This window comes from Penaeus chinensis, chromosome 37, assembly GCF_019202785.1.
Source record: "Penaeus chinensis breed Huanghai No. 1 chromosome 37, ASM1920278v2, whole genome shotgun sequence".
In the NCBI taxonomy this organism is placed as follows: domain Eukaryota; kingdom Metazoa; phylum Arthropoda; class Malacostraca; order Decapoda; family Penaeidae; genus Penaeus; species Penaeus chinensis.
The window spans coordinates 3223642-3238641 of NC_061855.1; the positions used below are offsets into that span (position 1 = coordinate 3223642).

A 15000-nucleotide genomic window follows, 5' to 3' on the forward strand; every position below is an offset into this window, starting at 1 on the left:
TTTTTTTTGTTCTTTTTATTTTACTGTTCATTTGGTAAATTACATCATTAGTTTTTGTTGTTTGTTGTTATTATTATTACCATCATCATTATCATTGTGACTATCATTACTATCATAATTGTTATTACTGGTACTTCCATTGTAGTTATTATCAATATCACCATTATGATTATCCTCAACCCACTCGCCTCGGGTTTATGTCCTGTCCACTTGGCAGCCAGCGCGAAGTCAATTAGTAGGCCCTTGTGACTGTGCCTGATTTCCCCATTCCTGCATGCTGTATTTTATTAATGCTATTAATATCGATACTGCTGTTGTGGTTGTTACTATCAATATCAATATTATGATTACCATTGATATTGGGCCTATAGTTATTATAATACTAAATTATTAATAACAATATAAATAATACAATAATAAAAAAAAAAACATCGTTCCGAAATTCATGGAAAAAGGTAAACAGGTGATTTAGGTGACTTAGGATTAATAATAATGGACTCCTTGGTGACGAAACCCTTACGAAGCCATCTCTGTCTAGACAAAATTAACAAACTAAAATCAAAATGGACTTGAGAGGGGAGAGAGGGGGAGAGAGGGGAGAGAGGGGAGAGGGGAGAGAGGGGTGAGAGGGGGAGAGAGGGGTGAGAGGGGGAGAGAGGGGTGAGAGGGGGAGAGAGGGGTGAGAGGGGGAGAGAGGGGTGAGAGGGGGAGAGAGGGGTTTCTCTCTTTCTCTCTTTCTCTCTTTCTCTCTTTCTCTCTTTCTCTCTTTCTCTCTTTCTCTCTTTCTCTCTTTCTCTCTTTCTCTCTTTCTCTCTTTCTCTCTTTCTCTCTTTCTCTCTTTCTCTCTTTCTCTCTTTCTCTCTTTCTCTCTTTCTCTCTTTCTCTCTTTCTCTCTTTCTCTCTTTCTCTCTTTCTCTCTTTCTCTCTTTCTCTCTTTCTCTCTTTCTCTCTTTCTCTCTTTCTCTCTTTCTCTCTTTCTCTCTTTCTCTCTTTCTCTCTTTCTCTCTTTCTCTCTTTCTCTCTTTCTCTCTTTCTCTCTTTCTCTCTTTCTCTCTTTCTCTCTTTCTCTCTTTCTCTCTTTCTCTCTTTCTCTCTTTCTCTCTTTCTCTCTTTCTCTCTTTCTCTCTTTCTCTCTTTCTCTCTTTCTCTCTTTCTCTCTTTCTCTCTTTCTCTCTTTCTCTCTCTCTCTCTCTCTCTTTCTCTCTTTCTCTCTTTCTCTCTTTCTCTCTTTCTCTCTTTCTCTCTTTCTCTCTTTCTCTCTTTCTCTCTTTCTCTCTTTCTCTCTTTCTCTCTTTCTCTCTTTCTCTCTTTCTCTCTTTCTCTCTTTCTCTCTTTCTCTCTTTCTCTCTTTCTCTCTTTCTCTCTTTCTCTCTTTCTCTCTTTCTCTCTTTCTCTCTTTCTCTCTTTCTCTCTTTCTCTCTTTCTCTCTTTCTCTCTTTCTCTCTTTCTCTCTTTCTCTCTTTCTCTCTTTCTCTCTTTCTCTCTCTCTCTCTCTCTCTTCTCTCTTTCTCTCTTTCTCTCTTTCTCTCTTTCTCTCTTTCTCTCTTTCTCTCTTTCTCTCTTTCTCTCTTTCTCTCTTTCTCTCTTTCTCTCTTTCTCTCTTTCTCTCTTTCTCTCTTTCTCTCTTTCTCTCTTTCTCTCTCTCTCTCTTCTCTCTCTCTCACTCTCTCCCTTCCCTTCCCTTCCCTTCCCTTCCCTTCCCTTCCCTTCCCTTCCCTTCCCTTCCCTTCCCTTCCCTTCCCTTCCCTTCCCTTCCCTTCCCTTCCCTTCCCTTCCCTTCCCTTCCCTTCCCTTCCCTTCCCTTCCCTTCCCTTCCCTTCCCTTCCCTTCCCTTCCCTTCCCTTCCCTTCCCTTCCCTTCCCTTCCCTTCCCTTCCCTTCCCTTCCCTTCCCTTCCCTTCCCTTCCCTTCCCTTCCCTTCCCTTCCCTTCCCTTCCCTTCCCTTCCCTTCCCTTCCCTTCCCTTCCCTTCCCTTCCCTTCCCCCCCTCCCTCCATCCCGCCCACACCGGAAACCCAAATTGAGGTCATACATCTCTCTACGGCAGAATATTCTAGACGGATCCAGTTTTCCCTTCAAATAATATGTAGAGCTATATTGTCTATAGCATAACGCTTATATGCATACGCATATACTACACTACACACACGCACACGCGCGCACACACACACACACACACACACACACACACACACACACACACACACACACACACACACACACACACACACACACATTTACAAACATACACGCACAGGCCTACAGACCCACACAAGCAAGCAAAAGGGGCTTGTTGGACCAGAACGCAGAACCGAGACTGAAGCAAGCACGCGTTCCCAGCCCCGAGGCCTGTCACCAACCGCAAGCAAGTCTTTCTGGAACCTCCCCCCATCCCCCCACCCCCATGCTTTGCTTGCCTGCTTGCGAGTCTCCTTGCTGTTTCCCTGCTTGTTTTCCGTGGCTGTGCTTGCCCATGTGCGTTGCACCTTCTGAGGTTTCTTTTAATTTATTCTATTATATCTGTTTATTTCAAACTCCGTGTATGTCTGTCTTTTCCTCATCTCATTCTTTTATTTTACTCTCTCTCTCTCATTCTCATTCTCTTATCCTTTCTCATTCTCAGTCTCTCTTCTTCTCCTTCCCTCCCTCCCTCCCTTTTCCTGTTATCTCCATCCCCCGCCTCTCCCTCCCATCTTTCTCACCCTTTCTTTCCTCTCCTGTCTCTTCCTCTCTCCTCTTCATACGCCTCCCTTCTCTCTCTCTCTCTCTCTCTCTCTCTCTCTCTCTCTCTCTCTCTCTCTCTCTCTCTCTCTCTCTCCTCTCTCTCTCTCTCTTCTCATCTTCCTCCTTCTGCCTTTTCTTCTCCTTCCCCCCTCTCTTCCTTACATTTTTTTTCCAATTCTTATCTCCATCCCCTCTCACTCAATCTCCTTCTCCCTTTCCCCCCCTTTTTCCCCCTTTTTCCCCTTTTTTTCCCCTTTTTTCCCTTTTCCTCCCCCCTTTCCTTCCCCCCTTCCCCTCCCCTTCCCCCCCCCCCTTTTCCCCATCCCTTTTTTTTCCCCTTTTCTCCCCCTTCCCCCCTCCCCCCCCTTTCCCCCTCTCCCCCTTCCCTTTCCCCCCCCCCCCCCCCCCCCCCCCTCCCCTTTCCCCCCCCTCCCCCCTCCTCCCCTATCCCCCCCTCCCCTTCCTCCTCCCCTCCCCCCCCCCCCCCCCCCAACCCCAGGCATGCAGACTCCGAAAAATGAAGGGGGAAACTACCGGACCGCAGTCACTCTCGCCCTTGAAACCGCACGCAACAACGGCTGTGTACTTCCCCCCTTCTTTTGCCGGGAGCAAAGTGTAAAGGGGACTGCGCACAACAAACCGCACGCACATAAAAAAACCCTACTTTGCACGCCCGCAAAAAAAAGAAACACGCATCTTTAATACATACAAACTACAAAACATATCCAGTACAGACCCCTTTTACATATAAACCTACTTTTATGCACGACGTTTTCCCCTCCCTTTCACAAACACGCACGCACGCACGCACGCACACACACACAAAACTACACGCACGCACACGCAAACACACTTACACGTACCCACACACGCACAAAACTACACGCACGCACCCCAACCAACCCCCTTCAGTCCCCACACACGACCAAACATTCCAGCCCCCCCCCACCACAGGCCCTTTTTGAAAATTTCCCCAAAAAGGGGGGTTTCCAGATTTAAAAGGGAGAGACAAAGGGAGAGACAAAGGGAGGGGGCGGGCGGGTGGGGGGGAATGGGGGAGGGGAGGTAAGGGAGGCGAAGGGGAAATCAAGGGAAGGAAAGTCTACGGAGGAAGGGAAGCAAGGGGAGGAAAGGGAAGGGGAAGGGAGGGAAAAGGAAAGGTAAGGGGAAGGGAGGAAAGAGAAATTGAAGAAGGGAGGAAAGAGAAATTGAAGAAGGGAGGAAAGAGAAATTGAAGAAGGGAGGAAAGAGAAATTGAATAAGGGAGGTAAGGGGAAGAAAGAGGGGAGGGTAAATAACGATAAGAAAGGTAAGGGAGGCGGAAGAAGGGAGGAAGGAGAAAGGGAAGAAGACAAAGGCAAATGGGGGAGGGAAGAGAAGAAGGAAGGTGAGGGGGAGAAGTTGAAGGGAGAAAGACAAGATGGGTTTGAAAAAAGGGGAAAAAAAGGGAAAAAAGGAAGGTAAGGAAAACGAAGGTAAGGGAAATGGAAGGAGTGAGGTAAGGGGAAGGGGAAAAAAGGTTAAAAAAAAACGGGGGGAAAGGAAAAAAGGGGGGGGAGGGTAAGGGGGGGAGGGAAAAAGGGGGAAAAGGAAAATTAAAGGAGGTAAGGTAAGGGAAGGGAAGGGGGAAGTAAGGGAAAAAGGCTAAGGTAAATTAAGGGAAGGAAGGGGGGGGGGGGAAAAGGGAAGGGGAAAGGGAAATAAGGAAGGGAAAGGGTAAGGGGAAGGGGGGGCCAAAATGGGGAAAGGGCCCGGAAAAAAGGAACTAAGGAATTGGGGGGTTGAAAATAAATAAATGGTTTTTTAAAAAAACCCCCTTTTTTTTTAAATGGGGGGAAGGGGGGGGAGGGGGGAGGGAGGGGGGGAAAAGGGGGGGGGGAGGGGGGAGGGAAAGGGGGGGAGGGGGGAGGGGGGGAGGGGGGAGGGGGGGAGGGGGGGGGGAGGGGGGGAGGGGGGAGGGGGGGGGGGGGAAAGAGAGAGGGGAGGGAGGGGGGGGGGAGGGGGGAGGAGAGAGGGGAGGGGGGGAGGGGGGGGGGAGGGGGGGAGGGGGGGGGGAGGGGGGGGGGAGGGGGGGGGGGGGAGGGGGGGAGGGGGGGAGGGGGGGAGGGGGGGAGGGGGGGAGGGAAGGGAAGGGGGGGGGGGGGAGGGAGGGAGGGGGGGAAAGGGAGGGGGGGGGGGAGGGAGGGGAGGGACGGGGAGGGAGGGGGGGAAAGAAAAAGAAGCGGGAGGGAGGGAGGGGGGGAGAGAGAAGGAGAGGGGGGAGGGGGAGAGAGAGGGGAAGGGGGGGGAAAAGGGGAGGAAGTTTTGAAAACCTTTTAAACGCAGGGACAGATAAATATCAGTGTCGATCAGTATTGCGTTTCTCTCTCTCTCTTTATCTCTCTCTTTTCTCTTACAGCCTAGGTCATTTATCTATAACCAAGGCTGAAACAAATGTCAAAAAGCAGATACTCGACCACCCTCATTAGAAAATAAAATAAAAAATAAACTATAATACAAAAAATACGATAAAAGGGGAAATAATGAAGGAAAAAAAATCAAGTAATAAAAATAACTAAATAATTCGCACAAAAAAAAAAAAAAAAAAAAAAAAAAAAAAAACGTCTCCTCTCAGCCGTACAAACAAAACGCGCGGCATATGTTGTCGGGCATCGGAGTTATGAAATGGCGGGTAAAAACTGGGCCTCTTAATAGGCGGGTGGATTCCTCTGGGTACTCGCAAAGAGGGAGAATGTCTTGGGTAAATAGCTTTTCTAGATTATTTCCATAGTCTAGCCTCGGGGGAAATACCTTACTAAATCATTCATGTGACCCAACTTGGTCAAACATTTCTTTCTAATCAATTTCCATGACTTAGCCTGGGAAAATCTCTCTCGAAATAATTTCCGTAACTTAACCTGGGAAAAATATCTTTCTAAATCATTTCCTATAACATGACCTGACCTGAAAAAAAAATCATTTCTAAATAATTTCCATATCGAACTATCTGTATCATCCTCATTTACTTGTTTTTTTGTTTTATTAATCACCTTCGTTGCCCTCGTGGGCAATCTTAACCCACCACATATAACTTTTTATTACTCTTTTTTTTTTTTTACTACTGCATACATTCCAGGTTAAACAATTATATACAGCTGTTGTATGCAATCTACTGATTCTATGAACAAGTTCCCAATCTCTCGTTCGTAATATTAACACGGTACTTACAGAGTTCGAAAATGTGATCACGTCTACCAAAATATGCTTTAAAAACAGTCATTATATATCTAACAAATAGACGTGTATATATATCATGCACTTGTCAAATATTTTTCATAACTGAAAATGTGAGAATGCGAATAAAAAGTTATTCATAGCAATTTGCAATCTACGCGAAATATTTTGTGAAGAGAATACTACAGAAAACATATGGAATGGGTAAATATTTTACGAAAAAGAAATCCGAGGTATTTCAAATGTGAAAACATCATTTATACCGACAGATATCATCTACTGGAATCTATTTTGCATTAAATGTGAAAATATTTAGAATATTTGAGTGTATTAATTGCATTTCTCTATTTATACGAACGTGATACAATTATCATAATGATTCATATATATACACACTTACACATTAACTAGATATTCAACACACTCTTACTATTTTATCTCCACATAAAAAGATGAACGAATAAAAATTCATAAAAAAACACAGCCTGTGTTGCTATTATATAAATATCGTGCTGTGGCGGTGAAGCATTAGAGCGGTGTTAGTACTGTGCTAATGTTAAGTGTTACTATTGTTATCGTGTTACTTAAGCGTCGTGTTAGTCTCGTGATAGTGTTAAGTGCCGTGTTATTACCGTGCTAATGTGAAGTACAGTGTTAGCATCGTGATAGTTTTAATTGTAGTGTTAGCATCGTGATAGTTTTAATTGTAGTGTTAGTATCCTGATAGTGTTAAACGACGTGTTAGTAACGATAAAGTACCGTGTTAGTGCGTCAAGTGCCGTGTTTTTTTTGTTTTGTTTTTTTTTTTTATCGTGATAGTGTTAGCGTCTCTTAACACCGTCCTGCGCTACTGTCATGTCACAGTGTCACATCTCTGTCGTCTGTCATCCTCCTGGATCACATCGGGTCAGAGTATATTTTGACGCAATATGGTTCTCGGAATAAAACAATAATGGAATCTATTTTGCATTAAATGTGAAAATATTTAGAATATTTGAGTGTATTAATTGCATTTCTCTATTTATACGAACGTGATACAATTATCATAATGATTCATATATATACACACTTACACATTAACTAGATATTCAACACACTCTTACTATTTTATCTCCACATAAAAAGATGAACGAATAAAAATTCATAAAAAAACACAGCCTGTGTTGCTATTATATAAATATCGTGCTGTGGCGGTGAAGCATTAGAGCGGTGTTAGTACTGTGCTAATGTTAAGTGTTACTATTGTTATCGTGTTACTTAAGCGTCGTGTTAGTCTCGTGATAGTGTTAAGTGCCGTGTTATTACCGTGCTAATGTGAAGTACAGTGTTAGCATCGTGATAGTTTTAATTGTAGTGTTAGCATCGTGATAGTTTTAATTGTAGTGTTAGTATCCTGATAGTGTTAAACGACGTGTTAGTAACGATAAAGTACCGTGTTAGTGCGTCAAGTGCCATGTTTTTTTTGTTTTTTTTTTTTTTATCGTGATAGTGTTAGCGTCTCTTAACACCGTCCTGCGCTACTGTCATGTCACAGTGTCACATCTCTGTCGTCTGTCATCCTCCTGGATCACATCGGGTCAGAGTATATTTTGACGCAATATGGTTCTCGGAATAAAACAATAATGGAGATAGTATCGGTTCAGGGGGGGGGGGGTGACGTGAATGACGATTTCCCTTTGTTCGTATATGTGCATGAGATGGTGTGTGTGTGTGTGTGTGTGTGTGTGTGTGTGTGTGTGTGTGTGTGTGTGTGTGTGTGTGTGTGTGTGTGTGTGTGTGTGTGTGCAAACTCAAAATCATACGGATATATAAACATACACATACCGATTCACACACACACGCATACACACACAGAATCTATATAAATTACTAGAATCTACAACATAGAATATTTAATTACGTCCAAATATATTTACAAACCAATAAAATCTTGCTTCTATAAACATCGCAGTAAATGTCTGAACGACCCCTTCCCCTTAAAAGAGAGAGAGAGAAAAAAAAGGTAAAGAGAGCGAGAGAGAGAAAAAAGAAGAAAAATATTAACGCCGTAAAATTCTCGTAATGGTGAGAAAATGCCTGAACTTGGCAACGACCCCGAATTGAAATACAAAAAACGTTTAACCTTAACAGAAAGCGGAAACGGGGCCCAATTTCAGATCAAAATATATATTATTTATACTTATTATATATATATGCTTACCTTTTCAAGAGAAGCGTCAATCGTGGTCCGTAAATCTCATAAATATTGTATTGTGTCCGGAGTCAGTGGCCTACCGTTATATTACTTAAGCGCGGGCTGCGGGCATAAATCACTTTACGTAAAACCGTTAAGATTTTAGCTTCTGGGACCTTTATTTTCTCGTCAATTCCCCAACCCCTACCCCCCACCCCCGCCGAAAAACAATACTAAATGTCACTTTTGTATACACTAATGGAAGGAGTTTATATATTTATCATTAATGCGTATATAAGCCGGCGGATGAGAGGTCGTGCAGGTGCTTCCATCTGGGGGCGGACGAAGCAATCTCATGAGAATTTTTTTTTTATATAGGGTTAAATAATCACAACTTTTATCATAGTCATGCACAGGAGTGTTAATTCCGAGTAATGAGACGAATTATCGATCAAAGTTTTATGTTCCAAAGATAAAAACTTTATCATATAGCATTTTCTGATGCTGGTTCCAATTACACGCCGATTGCCACAGATGAGACTGACAGGCAAACAGACAGACATACGAAGACAGACACACAAGACACAGATAGAAAGTCAGACACAGACACACACACACGCTTTAATGGTGTCCACTCGGCCCTCTCAGATGAAGGACATCATAAAACACACAGGCAGGCCTATTGCAGGTCTGAAAGCCGGATGGCGGAGATAATTCAAGGAACTAATAACAGATTTACTATTATTAGAGCAGGTCTGAAGGTCATTTTTATGGATTGAGAATTCCCTAAAATTCGACACATACAAAAATGCAAATGCTTCTATAAATGTCATAGTACTGCAATTTGCTGAAAGATCCCTTAACAAAATCTAATGCAGTAAATTACATTCAACATATATTCTGAACATGTTTATAAACATGTAAATACATTCAGCATTCAGCTCTGTATCGACCCTTTTCCCTATGAGCTCTACTCAGTCAATCAATCAGCTGACACAAGGGGGGGGGGGGGGGTTGGCACCAACCGCGCTGCCAGGCGGGAGTTGGGCCCACCTCGACTACCTAAGAAGCTACGGATCTCCAACTTTAGGATTTCTCTACAGAATACAGTTTTGTGGGCGGGACACACACACACACACACACACACACACACACACACACACACACACACACACACACACACACACACACACACACACACACACACACACAGGCTTTCATTACCAGTATAAAAGTCTTGTCAATTACTCCAGGATCTCCCGACCGATTTCGAATGCCGTCTTGACCAAGGTCTATATAAGTACTTATATAGACCTTGTCCGTGACCTCTCAGACGACCGGAAGTATCCCACGACCGAATCCACGACGGCGCTTTGCAATGATTCGAAGTGCAAGGATGCAAATTTATTGCGGATCTACCAGAAGTGGAATCTGCATTGCTCCGGTGTTTGGTGCCTCGGAGGGTGGTCGCTGATGCGTCGGCTAGTCTAATGCCTCGATGACAACCGTAGTGATCCCCTTTTTGCCTTGCAGAGAGGTATGACACGCCCACCAACGGGTCCTGTTAACCACGCCCACAAGCAGATCCGGTCACCACGCCCGCCAACAGGTCGGGAGAAACGGTACTAGACTGCCAGGTGGTAGCGAGGGCAGCATTCAGTCCTCAAGTCATGGGTTCATCACCCGACCAGCAGCTCAGCAGGGACGCCGCAAATACCCGCTGCATTTCAGACACTTCGGCTTGGAGATGCCCCCCCCCCCCCCCCCCAACTTATATCAAGGTAGAAGGGGCCATAAGCGCGTGCTTGTATTGCGCGATCTCTCTCTTAATGTGTGCGTGTGTATTATATATATATATATATATATATATATATATATATATATATATATATGTATGTATATATATAATCATAATTACATACATATATGTAATATATATAATATATATGTATATATATGTAATATATGTAATATATATATGATATATATGTATATATGTAACATATGTAATATATATATACTACTCACATATACAATGTAAATGATATATAATGTATAAAGAATTACATACACATACAAACACAAACACACGCATATATGATCATAAATATGAATATAAACACAAAGATATACACATATTTACTTATACATATTTAGGTGAGTATACATATATGTGTGGGGGGGGCGGTCTCGCAAGAAAAAAAATACTGATGTCGATAGATATTTGTGTCTATTTAATAATCTGGCTTACGAGCAGAACATTGTTTGGATACAATTTTTATCGGTAAAGTTTGTGAAAGAAACGTCCTTTTTGTTTATTAGTATTCCAAATATCCTATCCTATATTGTCCCATCATGCCACCTGATACCATGGCTTCAAATGAAAAGGCTTCTGATAAATGCATATTCAGATAAGCGAACATTCTATATCGACCGCAGGAGATGATGATGTCTGACTTTTGACAAGTTGATTGAGACAAAAGCCACACCCGCCCCAATAGGAGGCAGGTACACACAACTTTCGGGAAATCTCTCTCGACTGAGGACAGCACTACAAACACGCACAACTGAGGTGAGGTCTGAGGTCTGAGACAGGGAATGGGGGCAAGATAAGGGTACACGTTCAGTAATTGAAGATGCTACAATTCCATCTTCAATTACGTAACTTATGTCTGTCACTGACCTCGACAGACACTCACTCGTCTGGACATATCCTAGGAAATTATATTTGGTGTTTCTGTACATAGCTGGACATAATCACAACACTCTTCAAAATCTATAATCGGGGATATAATCTGTAACCAACCCACACCATATTACATATTAGTATATACATATGTATATACACATACATATGTATATACACATACATATACATATGTATATACACATACATATACATATGTATATACACATACATATACATATGTATATACTAATATGTATGTATATGTATATATACATACATATACATATGTATATACACATACATATACATATATATATACTAATATGTATGTATATGTATATATACATACATATACATATGTATATACACATACATATACATATGTATAGACACATACATATACATATGTATATACACATATGTATATATATACATATGTATATACACATATGTATATATACATACATATACATATGTATATACATACATATACATATGTATGTATATGCATATATACATACATATACATATGCATATATACATACATATACATATGCATATATACATACATATACATAAATGTGTATATACACATATTACATCTATATATATAAACATATATACATGTTTATATACATAGATGTGCATATACATACATATTTATATATACATGTATATAAATATATATATTTATATATGTATATACATATATATATTTATATATGTATATACATATATATATTTATATATATGTATATACATATATATATTTATATATATGTATATACATATATATATTTATATATTTGTATATACATATATATTTATGTATACATGTATATATAAATATATATAAATATATATGTATATATACATGTATACATAAATATATATATAAATATATATGTATATATACATATATATTTATACATATATTCATACATACATGTAGATATATATGTATGTGTGTATATATATACACACACGCACACACACACACACATATACATATATAAATATACATATATACAAATATACATATATATACATATATATAAATATACATATATACAAATATACATAAATATACATATATATAAATATACATATATACATATATATAAATATACATAAATATACATATATATAAATATATATATATATATAAATATACATATATATAAATATATATATATATATATAAATATACATATATATAAATATATATATAAATATACATATATATATAGAAATATACACATGATAGAGAAATACACACACATATACACATAAGACATATATGTATATATACATATATGTATATATATATATGTATGTGTGTGTTTGTGTCTATATATATACATACATATATAACTAAATATATAAACATATAAATATATATGTATATAATTATATATACTCCTCCTCCTCCCCCCCTCCTCCTCCTCCCCCCCTCCTCCTCCTCCTCCTCCCCCCTCCTCCTCCTCCCCCCCTCCTCCTCCTCCCCCCCTCCTCCTCCTCCCCCCCCTCCTCCTCCTCCCCCCTCCTCCTCCTCCCCCCTCCTCCTCCTCCCCCCTCCTCCTCCTCCCCCCTCCTCCTCCTCCCCTTCCTCCTCCTCCTCCTCCTTCTCCCCTTCCTCCTCCTCCTCCTCCTCCTCCTCCTCCTCCTCCTCCTCCTCCTCCTCCTCCTCCTCCTCCCCTTCCTCCTCCTCCCCTTCCTCCTCCTCCCCTTCCTCCTCCTCCCCTTCCCCTTCCCCTTCCCCTTCCCCTTCCCCTTCCCCTTCCCCTTCCCCTTCCCCCTCCCCCTCCTCCTCCTCCCCTTCCTCCTCCCCCTCCCCTTCCACCTCCCCCTCCTCCTCCTCCTCCTCCTCCTCCGCCGCAGAAACACGGCCACTCGGGCGAGTACCGTAAGGAAAGCATTCGTCATGTCATGTTTACGCCAGTCCTTCCCCCCCCGGCCGACGCCCACGCTCCACGCCCTACGCCCCAACACAGACTCTGACGTAACGCGGAGGAATAATCACGAACAGAAATAATTATTAAGGGCAAGAATAAAAAAAGAAAAGAAAAAGAAACAAAAGAAAGAAAGAAAGAAAAAAAAAAAAAAAACAGCGACGCGCGTGGCAAGGTTAACCTACGGAACGATTGTATATATATATATTTTTTTTTTATACTTACGCTGGAGTGGCTGTTTGTCAATACACCCCCCCCCCCCCTTAATATGGAAGTAGAAAGCTGACGTGTCATACAATCCATCATATATTTTATAATTAATCTAATTTCGAGACTCTCTAAGCAATTATTAATGGCATTTAAACCGGAATAAACCAGATTTCAGAACAATTTCCTTTTATCACTTAAAAATGTTTAAAATTGTTACCATTTTTATAGAACACCTTCCAACACAATGGCTTGGCGGTAAAGTGCTGCCTCCGTATATACACAATTGTCCCAACACGCCATTGTTCTTCATTCTATGAACTGTACAAACATTAATATTCAAATGCTATATATTATACGCTATTGTGTGTGGGAGCCACGGCCTGTTGAGAACGGGTCTTTAATTTCGTTGTCTATAGTATTTTTTTCCCTCGTTTTCCGTGTATCATCTCTCCTAACCTTTCTATTTGTTTGGCAAACGAGTGAAGAGATCAACTTTCCTAATGATGAAGGGAGGGGGAGGGGGAGGGGGAGGGGTAGGGGTAGGGGGAGGGGGAGGGAGAAGGGGAAGGAGAGGGGGAGGGAGAGGGAGAAGGGGAAGGAGAGGGGGGAGGGAGAAGGGGAAGGAGAGGGGGAGGGGGGGAGGGGGAAGGAGAGGGAGCGGGAGGAGGAATGGAAGGTGCAAGAGAGGGATGCGAAAGGAGAAGGACGGGGAAGGACAGGGAGAAGGAGGAGGAGGAGGAGGAGGAGGAGGAGGAGGAGGAGGAGGAGGAGGAGGAGGAGGAGGAGGAGGAGGAGGGGGAGGAGGGGGAGGAGGAGGAGGGGGAGAAGGGGGAGGGGGAGGGGGAGGAGGGGGAGGAGGAGGAGGAGGAGGAGGGGGAGGAGGAGGAGGAGGAGGGGGAGGAGGAGGAGGGGGAGGAGGAGGAGGGGGAGGGGGAGGAGGAGGGGGAGGAGGAGAGGGAGGGGGAGGAGGAGGGGGAGGGGGAGGAGGAGGGGGAGGAGGAGGAGGAGGGGGAGGAGGAGAGGGAGAAGGAGAGGGAGGAGAATGAGGAGAGGAAGGAGGAGAAGAGGGAGAGGGAGAGGGGTGGGAAAGAGAGAGGGAAAGAGGGAGAGGGGAAAAGAGAGATAGAGGTAAAGAGGGAAAGAGATAGAGGTAAAGAGGGAAAGAGACAGAGGTAAAGAGGGAAAGAGACAGAGGTAAAGAGGGAAAGAGACAGAGGTAAAGAGGGAAAGAGACAGAGGTAAAGAGGGAAAGAGATAGAGGTAAAGAGGGAAAGAGACAGAGGTAAAGAGGGAAAGAGACAGAGGTAAAGAGGGAAAGAGACAGAGGTAAAGAGGGAAAGAGACAGAGGTAAAGAGGGAAAGAGACAGAGGTAAAGAGGGAAAGAGACAGAGGTAAAGAGGGAAAGAGACAGAGGTAAAGAGGGAAAGAGATAGAGGTAAAGAGGGAAAGAGACAGAGGTAAAGAGGGAAAGAGACAGAGGTAAAGAGGGAAAGAGATAGAGGTAAAGAGGGAAAGAGAGAGGTAAAGAGGGAAAGAGAGAGGTAAAGAGGGAAAGAGAGAGGTAAAGAGGGAAAGAGAGAGGTAAAGAGGGAAAAAGAGAGGTAAAGAGGGAAAGAGAGAGGGAAAGAGAGAGGTAAGAGGCAAAGAGAGAGGTAAAGAGGCAAAGAGAGAGGTAAAGAGGGAAAGAGAGAGGTAAAGAGGGAAAGAGAGAGGTAAAGAGGGAAAGAGAGAGGTAAAGGGGGAAAGCGAGAGAGAGAAGGGGGGAAAGAGAGAGAGAGAAGGGGGGAAAGAGAGAGAGGGGGGGGGAAGAGAGGGAGAGAAAATTTCCCACCCACAGTACGCTCCCCCCCCCCCCCCCTTCACACGAATCCTGGGTTACTGAACCTCCATAGTAATGGTCCCCGTTTTTGCACCGAGTCGTTTGCGTTAGAATATGCGACTTCTTCTGACACTTATTCCCACGCATTTTACCTTCTGCTTAACATCCCAACACCTGGCTTTCTCTCTATCGGTTTCACATCGATACATCGCTGATTTCTT

General features: G+C 42.7%; 1 protein-coding gene across 1 annotated transcript in view; it reads right to left on the bottom strand.

Annotated features, from left to right (window-relative positions):
• LOC125045724 overlaps positions 1-15000 on the bottom strand; it is a 55932-nt gene that overhangs the window by 39697 nt on the left and 1235 nt on the right. The gene's annotated exons all lie outside the window — the stretch shown is intronic.